The sequence below is a fragment of the Coturnix japonica genome, chromosome 17 (genome assembly GCF_001577835.2).
Source record: "Coturnix japonica isolate 7356 chromosome 17, Coturnix japonica 2.1, whole genome shotgun sequence".
NCBI classification, from domain to species: domain Eukaryota; kingdom Metazoa; phylum Chordata; class Aves; order Galliformes; family Phasianidae; genus Coturnix; species Coturnix japonica.
The window spans coordinates 2,555,339-2,570,211 of NC_029532.1; the positions used below are offsets into that span (position 1 = coordinate 2,555,339).

At 43.6% G+C, this 14,873-nt stretch overlaps 1 long non-coding RNA gene across 1 annotated transcript in view; it reads right to left on the bottom strand.

Annotated features, from left to right (window-relative positions):
- Positions 1-1,012: 1,012 nt before the first annotated feature.
- Positions 1,013-14,873, bottom strand: part of LOC107321576 — a 24,728-nt gene continuing 10,867 nt past the window's right edge. Inside the window, exon 3 of the long non-coding RNA XR_001558598.2 lies at positions 1,013-1,390. This is a non-coding gene — a long non-coding RNA (uncharacterized LOC107321576). The remainder of the gene's footprint in view (positions 1,391-14,873) is intronic.

Sequence of the window (14,873 nt, forward strand, 5' to 3'; positions counted from 1 at the left end):
ACGAATTAACTAATTATAGGTGACCATTAAATTGTGGCTGCACTCTGAGGAGAAACCTTGCTAAATTAGTTCAGTTTTATTGCACTGATCTGCAGTCTTGACCAAGCTGTGTTTCCAAGCCTGTTGAGTAAATCCAGAGTAATTACTATGATTTAGTGAAATTAGTCTACTTGTTCATTGGGGTAACCCTCTCTGGCCATTCCATGCCTTCAGATCCCAAATGCTTGCCTTCCCAATGAAAACAAGAGGTTGTTCTCTTAGTCCCACATGGCTGATGAGTTTGTGAGCAGAGCTGGAGTCAGTTTATCTTTTTAATCAACAACAAAGTTATCAATTATATTCTAGCTGTAAAAGCTTAATTACTGAGCATGATGAAAGAGTGCACATTCCAGATGGAGAGTGCAGTTCTGGACCTAAGGGGAAAAAAAAACAACAATGATACTTTTAGCTTGGAAATTGTGTCCAAAGACTATGTAGGGAGAGCTCCTGGCATCAAGGTTCTTCAGTGGCTTTCCTTGGATATCACAGGTCTTTACTACAGGAGATTGTAACTCATCCAGAGGGGAGATCTTAAACTGCTGAAGATTAGAAAGAGAGATGAAGGTGATTAATTCAGGTGTTTTAGGAAGGTTTGAATCTGGAACTATTAAGACTAAAACAATGAGTTTCTGTACTGCTGAAGCAATAGAAAGAATTCCACACAGTGACAGCCATAATAAGACACCTGCCTTTGATACAGTGCAGCTGTACTAGGAAATACAGACTTCTGCTTCACTTTCATGGGTTGCAAATGACGTAAAAATCTATTGTGGAGTAGGAGTAACATGTTATGGAAATGAAGCAGGGGTTTTGGAATGGAAGTGAGAGATGCTCTTGCAGAACCAGTTTTCTCTTGGAGCTTAGCTGGTGTTTGCCACCAGTGTAAGAGCCTGAGCATACCTATACCACTGCTTCTCCACTGAAAAGGAGACAAAATGAGATATTATAGAAGTACATTCTTAAAAACTGCGATAAAAAAAAAACAAAACACCCAAAATCGATGAAGAACATGGCCAGAATGCAAACAGGAAGAACATGTCTGAGAAAGTGCTTGTGAGCAATGGGGAGAAATGAAAGGAGACAGAGAGATTATGACTGAGAATTAATAAATGTTGGTTTCAAATGAGTTCTTCAGTTCAATAGCAGAAAAGACAAACCTACGGTTCTCAGTAGAAACATCTTGCTATGGTCCTGCATACAACAGAATCCTGGTAAAGCATGTGTAAGTTGTTTCGATGGGAATGAGACAAACGCTGTTGATGAGCAGTCTGATGTCAATAGAGATCGTGCTTGGTAGGGGGATATGTGTCTGCCATAACGCTCTGAAGTCATTTCCTTGGAGCAGGGCTGTCTGTTCAGAAACAAAAATAAAGTGGGGATCATTTAGGGTAGGGAAATGCCCACTGTCTCTGATTTAAATCTATTTTCGCCTTGTGAAGAATATCTTAATTTTCACTTATATTCCATGCCTGTAGCTAAGGGCCATTAAAACTAATAAAAGTAAATCATTTGTGACAGATCTTAGAAAACAGTTTCTGCAATGGACTACACTCTCAAATGCTCATTAGAAATAGTGGTTTTCTTTTCGGAAGAATGCTTGCTGAATGCTTAAAACGTGTTGCTTCCAACTTTTGACAACTAGCACAGGCTATGAGAAGCTTTGAAGCAAATGTTTGACATAAAAAAGATGGTCTGATGCTATATCAAATAAGATTGGGGAGGAAGCATCAAAGCAGAAAGCATTAGAATGAAATGCAGTTGGAGAAAAGAAAATCAACACACTCATTTCTGATTTTACATTTTCTGGCATTGGTATAAACAACTGATTTACATTTGCTGAGGACACTAGATTCAATTCTTAACAAATTAGCATTAAGCAGAGCCTCCTCCCCCAGATCCCTTCCAACAGCATAAGGCAAGGCCAGGAAAATATTTGTTCCTTACACCGTATTCATTCCCAGGAAGGAAAGAGTATCTCTGGCATTGAGATGGTGCCTGTTTTCCTCCTGCAGCCTCCATCTTGACTGAGATGCAGAAAGGGGCCTTTTTAATGCAGTCCTATGGACTGCTCTGGACAAAATCCTTGTAGGAACCCAGCTTGGGTTGAAAATAAAACAAGGCATACTGTAAAATAACAAGCATGTCAAGTATCTTGTTTGGTGTAACTCCTTAGAGGGCTGGTGAAGTGAATGTTTCATTTGTTTTACATGATATTTTTGTTAAACGCTCTTTGAAGTGTCTTGTACATTGATCTAACCAGAGCACTGTGATCTTAACCTCTGGAACAGAGGTGACTGACTGTCAATAAAAACAGGATTACCTGAAATGCCCATTCATGTCAGCAAGGTTTCATCCAGCATTCCTGCTAAAGGGACAGTCAACTTGTTGGAACAGAAGACATGAAAACCAGGTCCTATACAAATGTTTTCTCACAGGGGGAGGCATAAGCACAGGATTTACAGCTGCAGTGCTCAGGTGGGCTCCCGGGAGAGATGCCCTTCAGCTGCCTATTGCTGGCACTCATTTGCACAGATACTGCAGCACTTGGATGTGGCTCAGGGGAGGAACTCCAGATGGTCATTCATTTAGCCACTGCACTTATGTTTCAAAGGAGGATTTAGAGTTGGTTCCTAAATGCGGGATCATGAGAAATGGGCAGTAGGGTCATAACTGGAAATGTTAAAAGAGCATGCAAGAATAGTTTCTTATAAATTCCGGGGAAAGGATGTCTATATACTAGCCTAGTCACAGAATCTAGATAAGCAGCCTTGTGCGACTGCAACTGCAAATGATTTGACCTTGTACTTTAAGTTATTCTGCTTTGGCTACTCTGCACACAGCAAGCTCATGCAGCCAAGCTCCTTAGAAGTCCCTGCATCTCATGTTTCCTGCCCATATTTTATTCCTTCAGCCTCCCCTTTGGCCCGCAGTCTCTCTCCATCACTCGATCAGTTTTCATGGTCATTCAAGTCGTAGGGGTGATTTGTTCAGGTAAAATGGAAAATTGAAATGGAACGGGTGCTGGATACAACATCATCCGCTTTTTCTATTTTGTCAAAGTGCCGTGGCTGTTCATTTTTTCATGGTCATGAGTTGAAATAAATTAAACTTCCCAGAGGCGAAACTTCTCTAAGATCAAATTGGAATATATTGATTAGGCTCTTTGAGGGCTGATGGATTGGACTCTCATGCTTTATAAACACATTTACCAACACGCTCTCAGAAAGAGTTGCTTAGCACTGGGCAAACTGATCGTGTTTATTTAAAACTGTGACACCTGTAGCCCTCATTCTGGCCAATAAAGTCTCACTTCCTGATTGATGGAGACAAGTTGAGCTGTCTGGCTGCCTGACTCCTAGGACTGGTCCCAAAGGTTGTGAGGCTGATGGAGTCCAGCATAATGCATCAACGTCAGTAAAACAACTTAGCATGTCATTGAGAAGATCTGATCAGCAAGCACCCAGGAGACAGGATGAAAGCAGTAAACTGGAAGAATTTTTGAGTGCTTATTATGGTAAAGGGGACAGAGAGTCCCAGAACACAGGAGTTTTGAAAGAGCATGTCTACTAATAGCTTTAGATGCATGACGCTACAGATGAATGAATGCAGTTACCAGCCAAAAATATCCAGACATAAGAGTCCCAGATAGCAAAGCTTGGGTGTAACTCACTCCTATGAATAGCTGGGAATAGAATCATGGATTCCACATGATTAGAGAGAAATGCAGAGCTGAGAGTTACATCCCATCAGCCAGGTCCGAGTCATGGGCAATGTGAGATACGGAATGAGCCCAGCCTGCCTTTCATTTTCTGGTCTTGATCTGCAGCTGTGATTTTGGAAGTGTCTTCAGAATAAGAAATGTAAGAAAAACATAAGGAGAGGTTGGCAGTGAAGGACAAAGATACGGAGGTAAGAACTGTGAACTGGAACTTCACCAGATGGAGATGAGAAATTAGACACGGGATCTGCGGAGACAGCATCAGTAAGCCTAGTAATGTAGGGAGAAGAATTAGTTTTCTAGTTTGAAAGAAAAAAAAAAAACAAAAAAAAAGGAAGGCTTTTTAACATAAAAACTCAATTACATGTTATATCACAAGAAATAGTGAGAAGATTCAAAGAAGAAACCTTTAAATGAAAGGAGGAATCTTGCTTCCATCACTTTCCAAAGGTATCTGTAGCATTTCCAATATCAGTTGCTAGTCAGAATCAGAAAGTGTGGGTGGCACTTGAGCATTTTTCTTCCAGTATCTCATTGAATCTGCGTGGATTAGAGCATGTGGGATGCCAACCTGCTCAGGCATATCTCAATGACATCTAACAGGCTGCTTCGTGCCATCGCCCAGAGCAGCGTGGGAGAGAGCGCTAAGGGAGCATAAGTCAAAGAGCAGAATTTTGCCTTCAGGTTTCTGCTGACAAACAACTTGACAGGGTGTGTGCTTTCCAACTAGGAATAAGCAACCAGACCAGGGAAATAGTGACACACATAATTTCCCTGGGCTTATGTTGTGTTCCAGGCAGGATTTGTAGCCTGCTTTGGCACATCTCAGCTAACAGCCAGTATATACTGTACGAGAGAACACAGAATTATTCTCCAAATTATCAAGGCACAAGGAGTCAATGTGGAAGAGTTTCAACAGGTCAGCATCTTCTGTGCAGCCTAACAAGATGTTCTTTGCTCTATTATGGACTGAAGTGCTTCATTTCAGTCTAGCTTGAAATGACTCAAAGCCATACATTTTTCACCAACTGTCTTCAGAGACTGTCTCCCTAAATCATACATTTTGCTCTTTAAAGTTTACACCATCTCCCTTTGAGCCTATTCCCGAGGCTAATAGCTTTGGAGACAACTTCTCAGCCTAACAGTCTTTGCTCTTTTATTTCTGTTAGTTGGCCTAAATCTTCCCTTCACTTAATTCAACCCAATTATTTCCAGCGATACCCACTGGAGCACCCTTAACATTTTCTTTTTCCTTTATGGTGCTTTAGCTCTTCAAAGGCTTGCAGACATTTGTCCTAATGGAGAGAGGATAGAGAGTTATCTGACATGTCGGGGAGGAGAGGTTGCTCTGTTCTGATTCCATTACAGCAGGAAACACGCTGGATATCAAAGAGAAATTTATGTAATGTATTCCTGCACTGTTCACAATACAGCATCATGTTTTATGCAAGCAAAAGGAGCGTGAGGCGAGAGTGGAAGAAAACCCCGTTTAACTGGCAGTGAAATGACAATAAAACAACAAACGGGGAAACTGGCAGGAGATAAACCTTTGTTTTTATGGGCAGCTTCCTCAGCTGCTATCATGAGTGGAAGGCTATTGAGCGCACTTATGGGTGGTGAGGAAGAGCAGTGATGCTGTGAGAGTGCAAAGGCTCTGGGATGGATGTGTCCATCATACACTGCAGATCTGCACCCCACACTGTATGGATCCCTGGGATCACAGAGCTGGCTGTCAATACCGCAGGACAGTGCCATTCATGCAGAGTTCTAAGTAATGACCTGGGCAAGATCCAGAATGGGCCATTATGAGATGGGGAAGTATATACAAATGCTATCTCAGGTTTTCTGAATAGCCTGATGTGGCATTTGGTTGCACTGGAAACAGAATGAATACTGTAAGAATGAGAACTGAATACTCTTTAGACTCTGAGCCATACTTCTCACCTGCCCACAGCTGTACTTTTATCCTGCCCAACAATAATTTGCTCATCGGAAAGAGAAAATTGAGATACTTTGAGCAAAAGGGCAGGGTCCACTTACAGTGTGTTCAAATGGCCACCCCATGTCTGAATAAAGACATTTACTGTCCTGGAATACCGTACAATCTGGGGGGAGCCTAGGGTTTTGATTACATGCTCCATCCCCAAGCCCCTTATGATCTGTGGTGAGACAGTAATAGGATGAAGCAACAGATGCAAAGTCATCATGAACCGCAGGATGGGAAAGGTGATGCAGTCACACAGAGATTTTGATTTGCTCTTTTGGGTCACCAGATCACTCACTGTTTGTCATGTTCCCAGTCTACTGGGACAACAGCATGTTATCCCCCCTGTTAAAAGGTTGTTAATTTGTTGGCCTACATAACCAATATTCACTTAAATCAAACCCTTGTGAAGCCTTCACTTTGATACAGGAGTCTGGAGAATGAAGAGAAACTTCCGAGGGTGAGAAGGTGACTCAGTTTAGGGAACCTGCCATGAGATCTAATTACCTCAGTTATTTTTTGTTGCTGAATGAAATACACACACACACACACACACACACATACACACATATAAATAAGTGAACAGACTTGCAGAGACAAAAGAACATTTCCATTTTGCAGCAATGATCACAATGTAAAAAGGCTCCATCTCCATGGAAACGGCCCTAAGCCTCATCATATCTAATGGTGATTTTCCAAAGAAGCCCTTGAAACATCTTTTGTTTCTTGCTTTGAAGTCAAAAGAAATGGTTGAGTGCCAAGAAGAGTGCTATCAGCTCCACATCTCCAATCACAGGCCCAGCCTCGCCTCTGCGGGCAGCTCTCCTGCTCTGCACACTGTAGACGGCTCACTTAAAATAATTGCAGCGTGCAAGTTAGCAGGGGGAGGAAAGCGAGGGGAAAACAGGAATAAATATATACATGTATATATAGAACCCAGGTGGCTTACGGAGAGAAAAAGTATTCTCAACAAGTGGCAAACACTGGGTTTCCATTCCCCAGCCAGGAGGTTCTGTAGAGCACCGCTGTGTTTGCGCACAGTGGTTGAGATGCAACTGGTTCTGGTTCCCTGGGTCTGCTTATCCCCCATGGAGGGACACTATGGTGTGCCTGATTTAGGAGTTAATGACCTAATTAGGAGGTCTGGAGAGGGAGAAATAGGGGAAGGATGGAAAAGGAGATGACACAGAGCATGCCGAAGAGCCCTGACATTGCTAATGGAGCTTCTTGCTGTTCACAGAGGACTCCAAGGGGTTTTAAGGGATGGGTCACAGCCCATGTTTGCAGCCACACTGCCTGGAAGAATATCAGCTTGCAGGGGAAAGAAGAAACTTATAGGTACTTGCCCAACCCCTGCTCATGGCCCAGGTGCCTTGGTGTCATGGATAGCAAAGCTATTAAATACAACTCTCCTGTCAGTAGGATGTACACTGAGTGTACAGAAATAACTGGAATATTTGGCAATGGAAACAGCTCAGCAACACTGAGACTTAAGTGTCATGAATTCAACTTTACAGGGCTCAGCAAAAATAGATGTTTACCATTAAAAAATGTGACTTAAGCTCTACTCTGTCTGAAAAGCAACTTCTCAGAAGGTCTGTGGTGCCTGAGAGCTAGACCAGCCCCCTTATCTTCAGTTATTTCCTTGCAGAAGTTAGTTTTTCTTTACACGTTTGAGTGCAAAGGATCCTAACCTGAGAGAATTGTCACTGTTAACTTCTAAACCAACTCTCAGGAAAGTAAGAACTATTTCTTTCTTTTTGGTATGTTTTTCTTCTCTTGGTTTTTACTTTAGAGAAAGGCTTTAGGGTAAGACCAGCCCTCATAGATACATCACTGTCTATTGAAGTACATGTATCTACAGAATACAGGTATACACAGGGTGTTTTTTATTAGAGATATAGCATTCTTAAATCCAAATACCCAGTGCCTCTGTTTCTTAATAAAGTACAAAAGAACTTATCTGTTAAATAAATCCCAGTTGATGACTCTTAGCTCAAAACCACAAAGAGTTTCCCATCCAAGAAATGAGGACTTCAAATCTCAAAGCCAGCACTTTAGCAGCGACTCTACGGGGAGCAAATGATAATAATAATAGTAATACAGGAATAAAAGATGTCAAGGTGCAGAACAGTGGGGACCTTGCAGACAGTTCCCAGGAAGCTTTTCTTTCAAGAAAAGTACAGATGCATGACGCACTCACATGAAAGCACATGCAGAAACCCTTATTTTTCATTAGCTGAATGGGAACATCTTTCACCCGTGACGTGGGATGCAGGGAGAAGGCTTTTGCACTGCTTCCATCCTTAAGATGCAATCTCCCATGTACTGTTCTGAAGTCTTCAAATACTTGGCAGGCAGTCCCAGCCCTTTCACTTCACAGAGAGAACAGGCTGCCAAGGAAAGGATTCAGAACTGGAGAAACATTAAACAAATACTTTAGGGATCTTTATTTATAGAGTTTATTTCAGTCATATATGTTTAGATTTTGCACCTAAACTTTTCTTTTGGAGGAGTCAAAAGGAAGCTGAGCTTTACATTGAGTTGGGAGAGCAATTAAGGGAACAATTGGCTGCTGAGGGACTGGAGCAATTGCTACTCTCATTAGTCATCAGAGTCCATACATTAGTTTCCAAACACGGGAAGTTGTTGCTTAGGAAGCTCAGTCTTTTAACATTGATTATTCCAGGTTCCAAGTTTTTCCGGGTTTCTAATGCATCCCTTGATTTTCTGAGATGGAGGAGGTTGTGCTTAATTACAGAGGATTAGCTGGAGCATCTGAACAGTTGTGTCCAGAAGAGCACAGCTACCTGTGGGGCTGTTTGCTATTCACATCACATTTACAAAAAACCCAGACAGCAGTAGGGGGAAGATGGACATGAATAGAGAGTATGGGGAAGGGGGAACATAGAAGTACTAATGTATTTTCGGCTGTTGGGATTTTTTGTAGCTGTACTATTCGCTCTCACCTTGATGCCTCATTTCACCTGCTTGCTGCCACAGGCAATTGGACAGCATGGTTGTGCTCAGCAGGAAACAATGAACGAGAAATTACAATAACAAAGTACGTCAGCAGCTTCCAGGCTCTGATCGGCTGTAGGATCCCTGGCAGCCGCCAGCACTCCGTCTACACAGGGGGAAGGAGATGCTGCACAAAAGAGGTGCATCTTAATGTCCTTGACCAGAGACAAAGTTAGAATCCAATAACTGCTAGGCTTGTTTACCTTGAGATTTACACGGCCTGGTTCAATTTTTAAAGCTTCCCATGTTCTTTGGCTGGGCACGAGGCAGGAGGATGTGCTACTGCACTGCAGAGATTTAAGCAAATTTAAGAACTGTGGCATCTGGAGCCCAGCTGTGTGTTTGAGATCTCACCTGCCCTGCTCTGGAGTTTGGTTGGTCCTGAAGTCAGCAGCATCTTGACATTCATGTTCCCACTTCACCCAGCAAAATAAGCTGGTGCCCTTCTGCAGGCAAAGCTCTGGCTCCAGCAAGTGCAAAGAACACCCAGGGGTGACCAGCTCTGTTTTCATGTTACACACCCAGTCTCACCACCCTTTTTTCCCTCCCCCTCATCCCCCTGTATTTTTCCATTCTGAGAAATGGAAGGCAAATAAGCCAGGATCTCTTCCAGCCTTTCATCTTCCTCCATGTCATGATGGTTATAAATGTTTCTGCATCAGCCATCTTAAACTTTGCAGGTGATGGAGCTGGATCCTCCCATGGGAGATCAGCTTTTTGCCCAGTTGTTTTCCCTATCCATCCCCTCACTATGGTGGATCACTGAAGCACATCCTTTCCACCTCTGCTTTGATTTCCTGGCACAAACAAACTCCTCTTAATAACCACCATTAGGATGGGAGAGGTCACACTGGAGGCCACAGATTTATGGTGTGTGAGATGCTGCTTTTACAAGATCAGGCTGTTTCTGAGATTCTCAACTGCTGTCTTTTCCACTGTCTTGAAGTCCTGAAGTGGGCTCACTTCTAGGCAACAATCACATCGTGATAAGACCAAGAGATAACACCATGCTGTTGGGCAGCAGAGCACGACTGCAGGCACTGGAGACATTCACACCTTTTGACCCTCCTGGCTCCAACACCTCCATGGACATGCAGGCACTTTCTAGATGCAGCCAGAAGACTAAACTAACTTGCAATTGATCTATAAATAAAATCAAACAAAGACCAAGGAGAGCACAGGTATGGGCCACCTCCCAGGGGGCTCTGGAGCCTACCCACTGCCATGGCACCAAGGGTCTGTGTTAGAAGATGGGAGCCTGGGACTGAGTTTTTCTGTTAGAAGTGTGTTAAAGTGACAGCAGGAATGCCTCTAATCACTCATTTGAGCTCTTTAAGATACCTCTGTAGAGATGGATTAGAAGAAGGACCCTTATAATGAACAGGAAGCTATATCCCATCGGAGCAAACTGACACAGTTAGTAGCATGTGGAAGATCACATTGCAGATAGGTTGGTTTTGATCTCTGTAGGGAGTTTGTAAAATTAGACCCACAGGAACCATGATTCATCTGCAAAAGCAAAAGGAACACCTCTGTTACCTAATGTGATATCTGAACTAACTCCCATTGGGAATCTTTCAGATGCTTTTGATGGGGTTCTGCCACTTAGCATTGTATTAATTCAGAAATGGTCCTCTTTGGGATCACAGTCCTGCTGCTCTTCCTCAGAGGAGCATCCCATTCAGGTCATTGGGCCTTTTTGTCATTTCCAAAGTCAGTGCAGGTACAAGAGAACAAGATCTTGGCACCCTGATCAGCTCAGCAGGGAAGGGGCTGGATTTGCCTATTTTCAAAACATCAAAAGCTGTCCCAGGGCTCACTCTGGTCAATTCCTGTTTGTGCCAATGTGCTCTGAGTCAAACTGTAAGACAGAATTTAATCAGACTCGACATGAGCTGCTTAGAATCTGGTCAGCTTAGATACAGGCTGAGCAGCTGGACTCGTGGCAAAGCAGCTGCAAAGGAGGGGCACTTCTGGGAGCATTCTGATCTGCACTGAACATGTTCTGTTTGGTAGCATGGTGGGATGAACCATCTAACTCTCCACTGGCTACAGGAAGAATCCAGCTTCCTTAGACTAAGTACCGAACTTTTAGATGGGCTGAATATGATTAGTTCAATCCCACCTAAATTGTTTTATGTGGCCCTTGACAGTACAGCAGAAAGCAATCGATATCCATAGAGATCTTTGCCAGGAGAACTAATAAATGCAGAATTTGATCCTTTATTATTTCCTTTTCTTCTGAAAGAATGCTGCTATTTCTGCAGCTCTAACCACAGCCTAGCTTTAATAAGACATGCTAATGTGTTATGACTTCTGGGAGCTCTAGTGTGAACCCATGTTGATAACAGGCTCAGCCTCAGAAATGATGAATCACGGGGAGGGGGGTGGGGGGGGAGCAGAAAAGAGATGAAAATTCTTTTCAGCCCTTGCAAATGAAAAGAAGATGTGATTGTAAAATATGTTAGGGATACAGGAATGGGGTTCCTATAATCAATCATTGCAAAAAAAAATCATTTTACTTAGCAGCTGTTCAAAGGCAGACAGGCAGTCTAGGTATATGCCTTGTCCATGTAAGAATGCTTACAGGCTTATATCTGAATTTATCTGTCTTAGATATTTTATACAAACCCTCATTTCATAGCATCTGAGTCCCTAGCAGGCTGCAGGGAGGCTTTAGGAATAACACCCAAAACAGAAAGTGCTGTTAGTTACAATTTACTGATTGAGCAAAATGGACTTGTTCAAAAGCAAGACACATTGCGGAGCATACAAACCAACCACATTACTCCTGCTTCCTAGCCAGCATCCCAGCCACAGGAGCAGCTTCCCTGTACTGGCTCCCTAGATGGCTTTTCTTATCCTCATAAACTACATTTAGTGTCCTGCTTATGGATGTTTTTGATAGGAAATTCTTCAAGGTGGCAAACTTCTCCTAATACTGTGGGATGGTTATTGGCGTTTTACTTTGAGTTAATGCCTCCTAATAAATATCTAGCCAAGCCAAACAACCTCAATGACCACAAGAAGGAATAACATAACATAACCAGGGGTAACCAAGCCTTGTTCTGCAATTAACCCATTGCCACATTTTTGCTGTTGTTACTGTTACTGTTTTTGTTTTTTTCTCCCATGGGTCTGTCTCCTCAGCATATTTCCCCTCCAGGTTTGATAAACAGGTATAGATGTTGCACAGCTGAAAAGGATCGGGCCCAGGATGCCCAGTGATGGGAAGAGCTGCCACAACTCCCTTGCACAACATGTTCATCCTGCATTGTTCTGCACAACTCAATCCCCTTTTTTCATCCTTTTGTTGTTTATTAATGGTGGAAGTTCTTGCTTTTGATATCTGTAATATAGATACACTTGAGGAAAATATGTATGTATATCCCTTATAATCTCTGCCATTCACACTTATAGAACCATACGCTGACTTAAGTTGGAAGGGACCCTAAAGATGTGATAAATGTTCACCAGAGCCATATTTATTTTGTGCCAAAGAGTCTTAATCTACAGGTATTTGCTTGGAAAGCTCTCACAGTCATTTTGCACAGTGTCTGTGTTTTTCCTCTGCACATTCCCTCCCCAAGTTATCATCACTTTCTGGCAAGCTTCAATCTTCTTTATTTGCTTTTAAGTCCCGGGCAGCATCTGTAAAAGCCTGGAGAATTCACTCTTGCTAAAGGTCTGAGGTAGGGTCACTGTAAGAAGTGTAGTTTTTGACAGAAGCTCTTCACAACCCATGGGTGAGCGTGGATGCTACAGCACTGCCTGGATGTGATTTCAGCAGTGCTGATGTGAGCACTTTGGTTGATTGCAAGGTGTAAAACAAAGTCGTGTGTGAGCACATCGAGTTTTCTCCCCTGTTTGACTTCATCCTCTAGTTTAGCTGCAGCTTCACACCCTATAACCTCACACTTCACAGCCCTACACTCAAGCTATTACATTTGCTGTGCTTGCTCACATTCAGCACAATCCCTACACCCAGAGATGTGCTGGGAGCATGAAGCCATCTAAGCAGCTGCTGCTATGCCCCAACTCTGCCCAGCTCTGAGACTGCCTTGCTCACTGCACCACTGGAAAGCACTTTGCAAATACAAGCATCTCAGTGTGTTATCTACACATTTACTAGCTGCAAAGCATATGCAAACCAGCCTGTGAATTACACAATGCAGACCAGAATGTGATCACAAAACCTGATTAAAGAGGCTGCGTGAAAGAAGAATATATTGTATGCAAACAGGAAGAGTAGTTTCCTGTTCATTCCTAATGCTGAAGAGAGATTACTGTTTGACATCTCTGCGGTCTCCTCTGTTCTTTTGTGCCACAAAAAGGGAAATACAGATACATCCTGAAGATATTTATTATTTTTCAAGAGAATCAAAGCTTTCCAAGGCTTCGAACCCCACCAGAATGGCCTCCAAATTAGCAGGGAACAACAAGAGAATCATCAATGAAACAGAAGGGTGGCAAATTTAAAACTGTTCCGATTTGCATATATACAAAGGCACACAGAACTCAGTGCCAAGGATGTGAGCAAGCAAGATTTGGATAAGAAACAGAGATCTGTGAGAACAGAAAAAGCTCTTCAGCAGGCAGCCGTCCCCACAGACTTCAAAGAGATCCTCTCAAGGGCACAAACCCAATTCTCACCAACTGGGAGCTCTTTTTCCTCTCATAGGGTCCCTCCCTGGGGTGGTTCTGAGGGCTACCTGCCTCCTGCAGCCAAGGCCCATTGGACCCTGGTCAAGGTGTGCAGTCTGGAGGAAGGATTCTGCAATGTCCTGGCATGAGAAGGGCTCTCTTCTTCCATGTACACTCCATGTGCCTCTTCCTTACCAGCCCTGACAGCTCCAAGCCTTCCTCCCCAACAGAAATCTCAGCCAGCAAGCTCCACAGTGAACTGATGCTGTACTATAGAAGCTAAACTTGCTTTGTTTGCAGATCCTGACCTCTAGCTTTTTTTTTTTCTAAGAAATGAGGCCAACTCCTTCCATGGTGGGATGGCAGAAACCCTCCCCTTCGCCAGGTTGGAGCTCACCCCTGTAGTGGGTGGAAGGGCTCGTGCCTTCCCTGTGCTCCATCCCTTGCTGCGGCACTAAGAAAAGCTGAAAGGCACTGCAGGGGGCCCAGCCATGCACTGCAGGGCTGCAGCTGCACTTTTGTAGAGCAGAGAACACCGTGCAGAGCCAGTTCCTCCCAGCTGCTTCAGACTAGGGCCAGGTTTATCTTATATCTCCTTCTCTGTCACATTTAGGGCTGTAGTAAGACCTTTCTGGCCGCCTTCTTGCTGTGACACAGCAATAATGAAGTGACCTGGTAATATTGAGGTGACTCAGCTCTCTGCAGGCTCCGTGCACACCAGGAGCTGCCAGGGATCTGGGCAGTCCTGGGGCTGGAAGGAAGATGGGGAGATGTTAGCTGGCACACTTGGAGACCATTGGGTTGCTTCAGCTTATGCCAGGTGCAACAACACTTGAGCATGTCAATCCTGGTAGCAACCCTGCCCATGGCATAGGGGTTGAAACTGGATGATCTTTGAAGCCCCTTCTAACCCAGGCCATTCTGTGATTCTATGGTAGGATTCTGTATGATAAGACTGAACTCAACAGGGTGGTAAAAGAGAGAACACAGGCTGCCTTCTTTTCCTTGCATTGCCTGGTCATATAAAAGTTTATTGGAGTCATTTGCAACTTTAAGCACCAACTCCTGAGCATTTCATGACATCCTCCATGAAAACAGAAACAAGCCCAGTGCCTGCCATATCTGTGGTGGTTTTTTTCTACATTTACACTAATAACTTAATCTATCTGCTATATTTACAAGGCATCCATCACCTCAATATCCCAGTGCTGCCACTAAATTACCTGTCGCACAAGGCAAGTGTGGAGACAAATGGAGTACCAGATCCCCAGCAAATGGTCTATGGTGTGCACTGAGCTGCATCAGGTTTGATTTCACTGTGCATGCCTCTGGCAAGCAATACATGAAGCAGTGCTGGGGGGCTGGAGCCAGGCAGTGTCCCCTGGGGATGGCACCAGGCTCTTCCAGCTGTTATGCTCTCCCTTCCCTTCCCTTCCCTTCCCTTCCCTTCCCTTCCCTTCCCTTCCC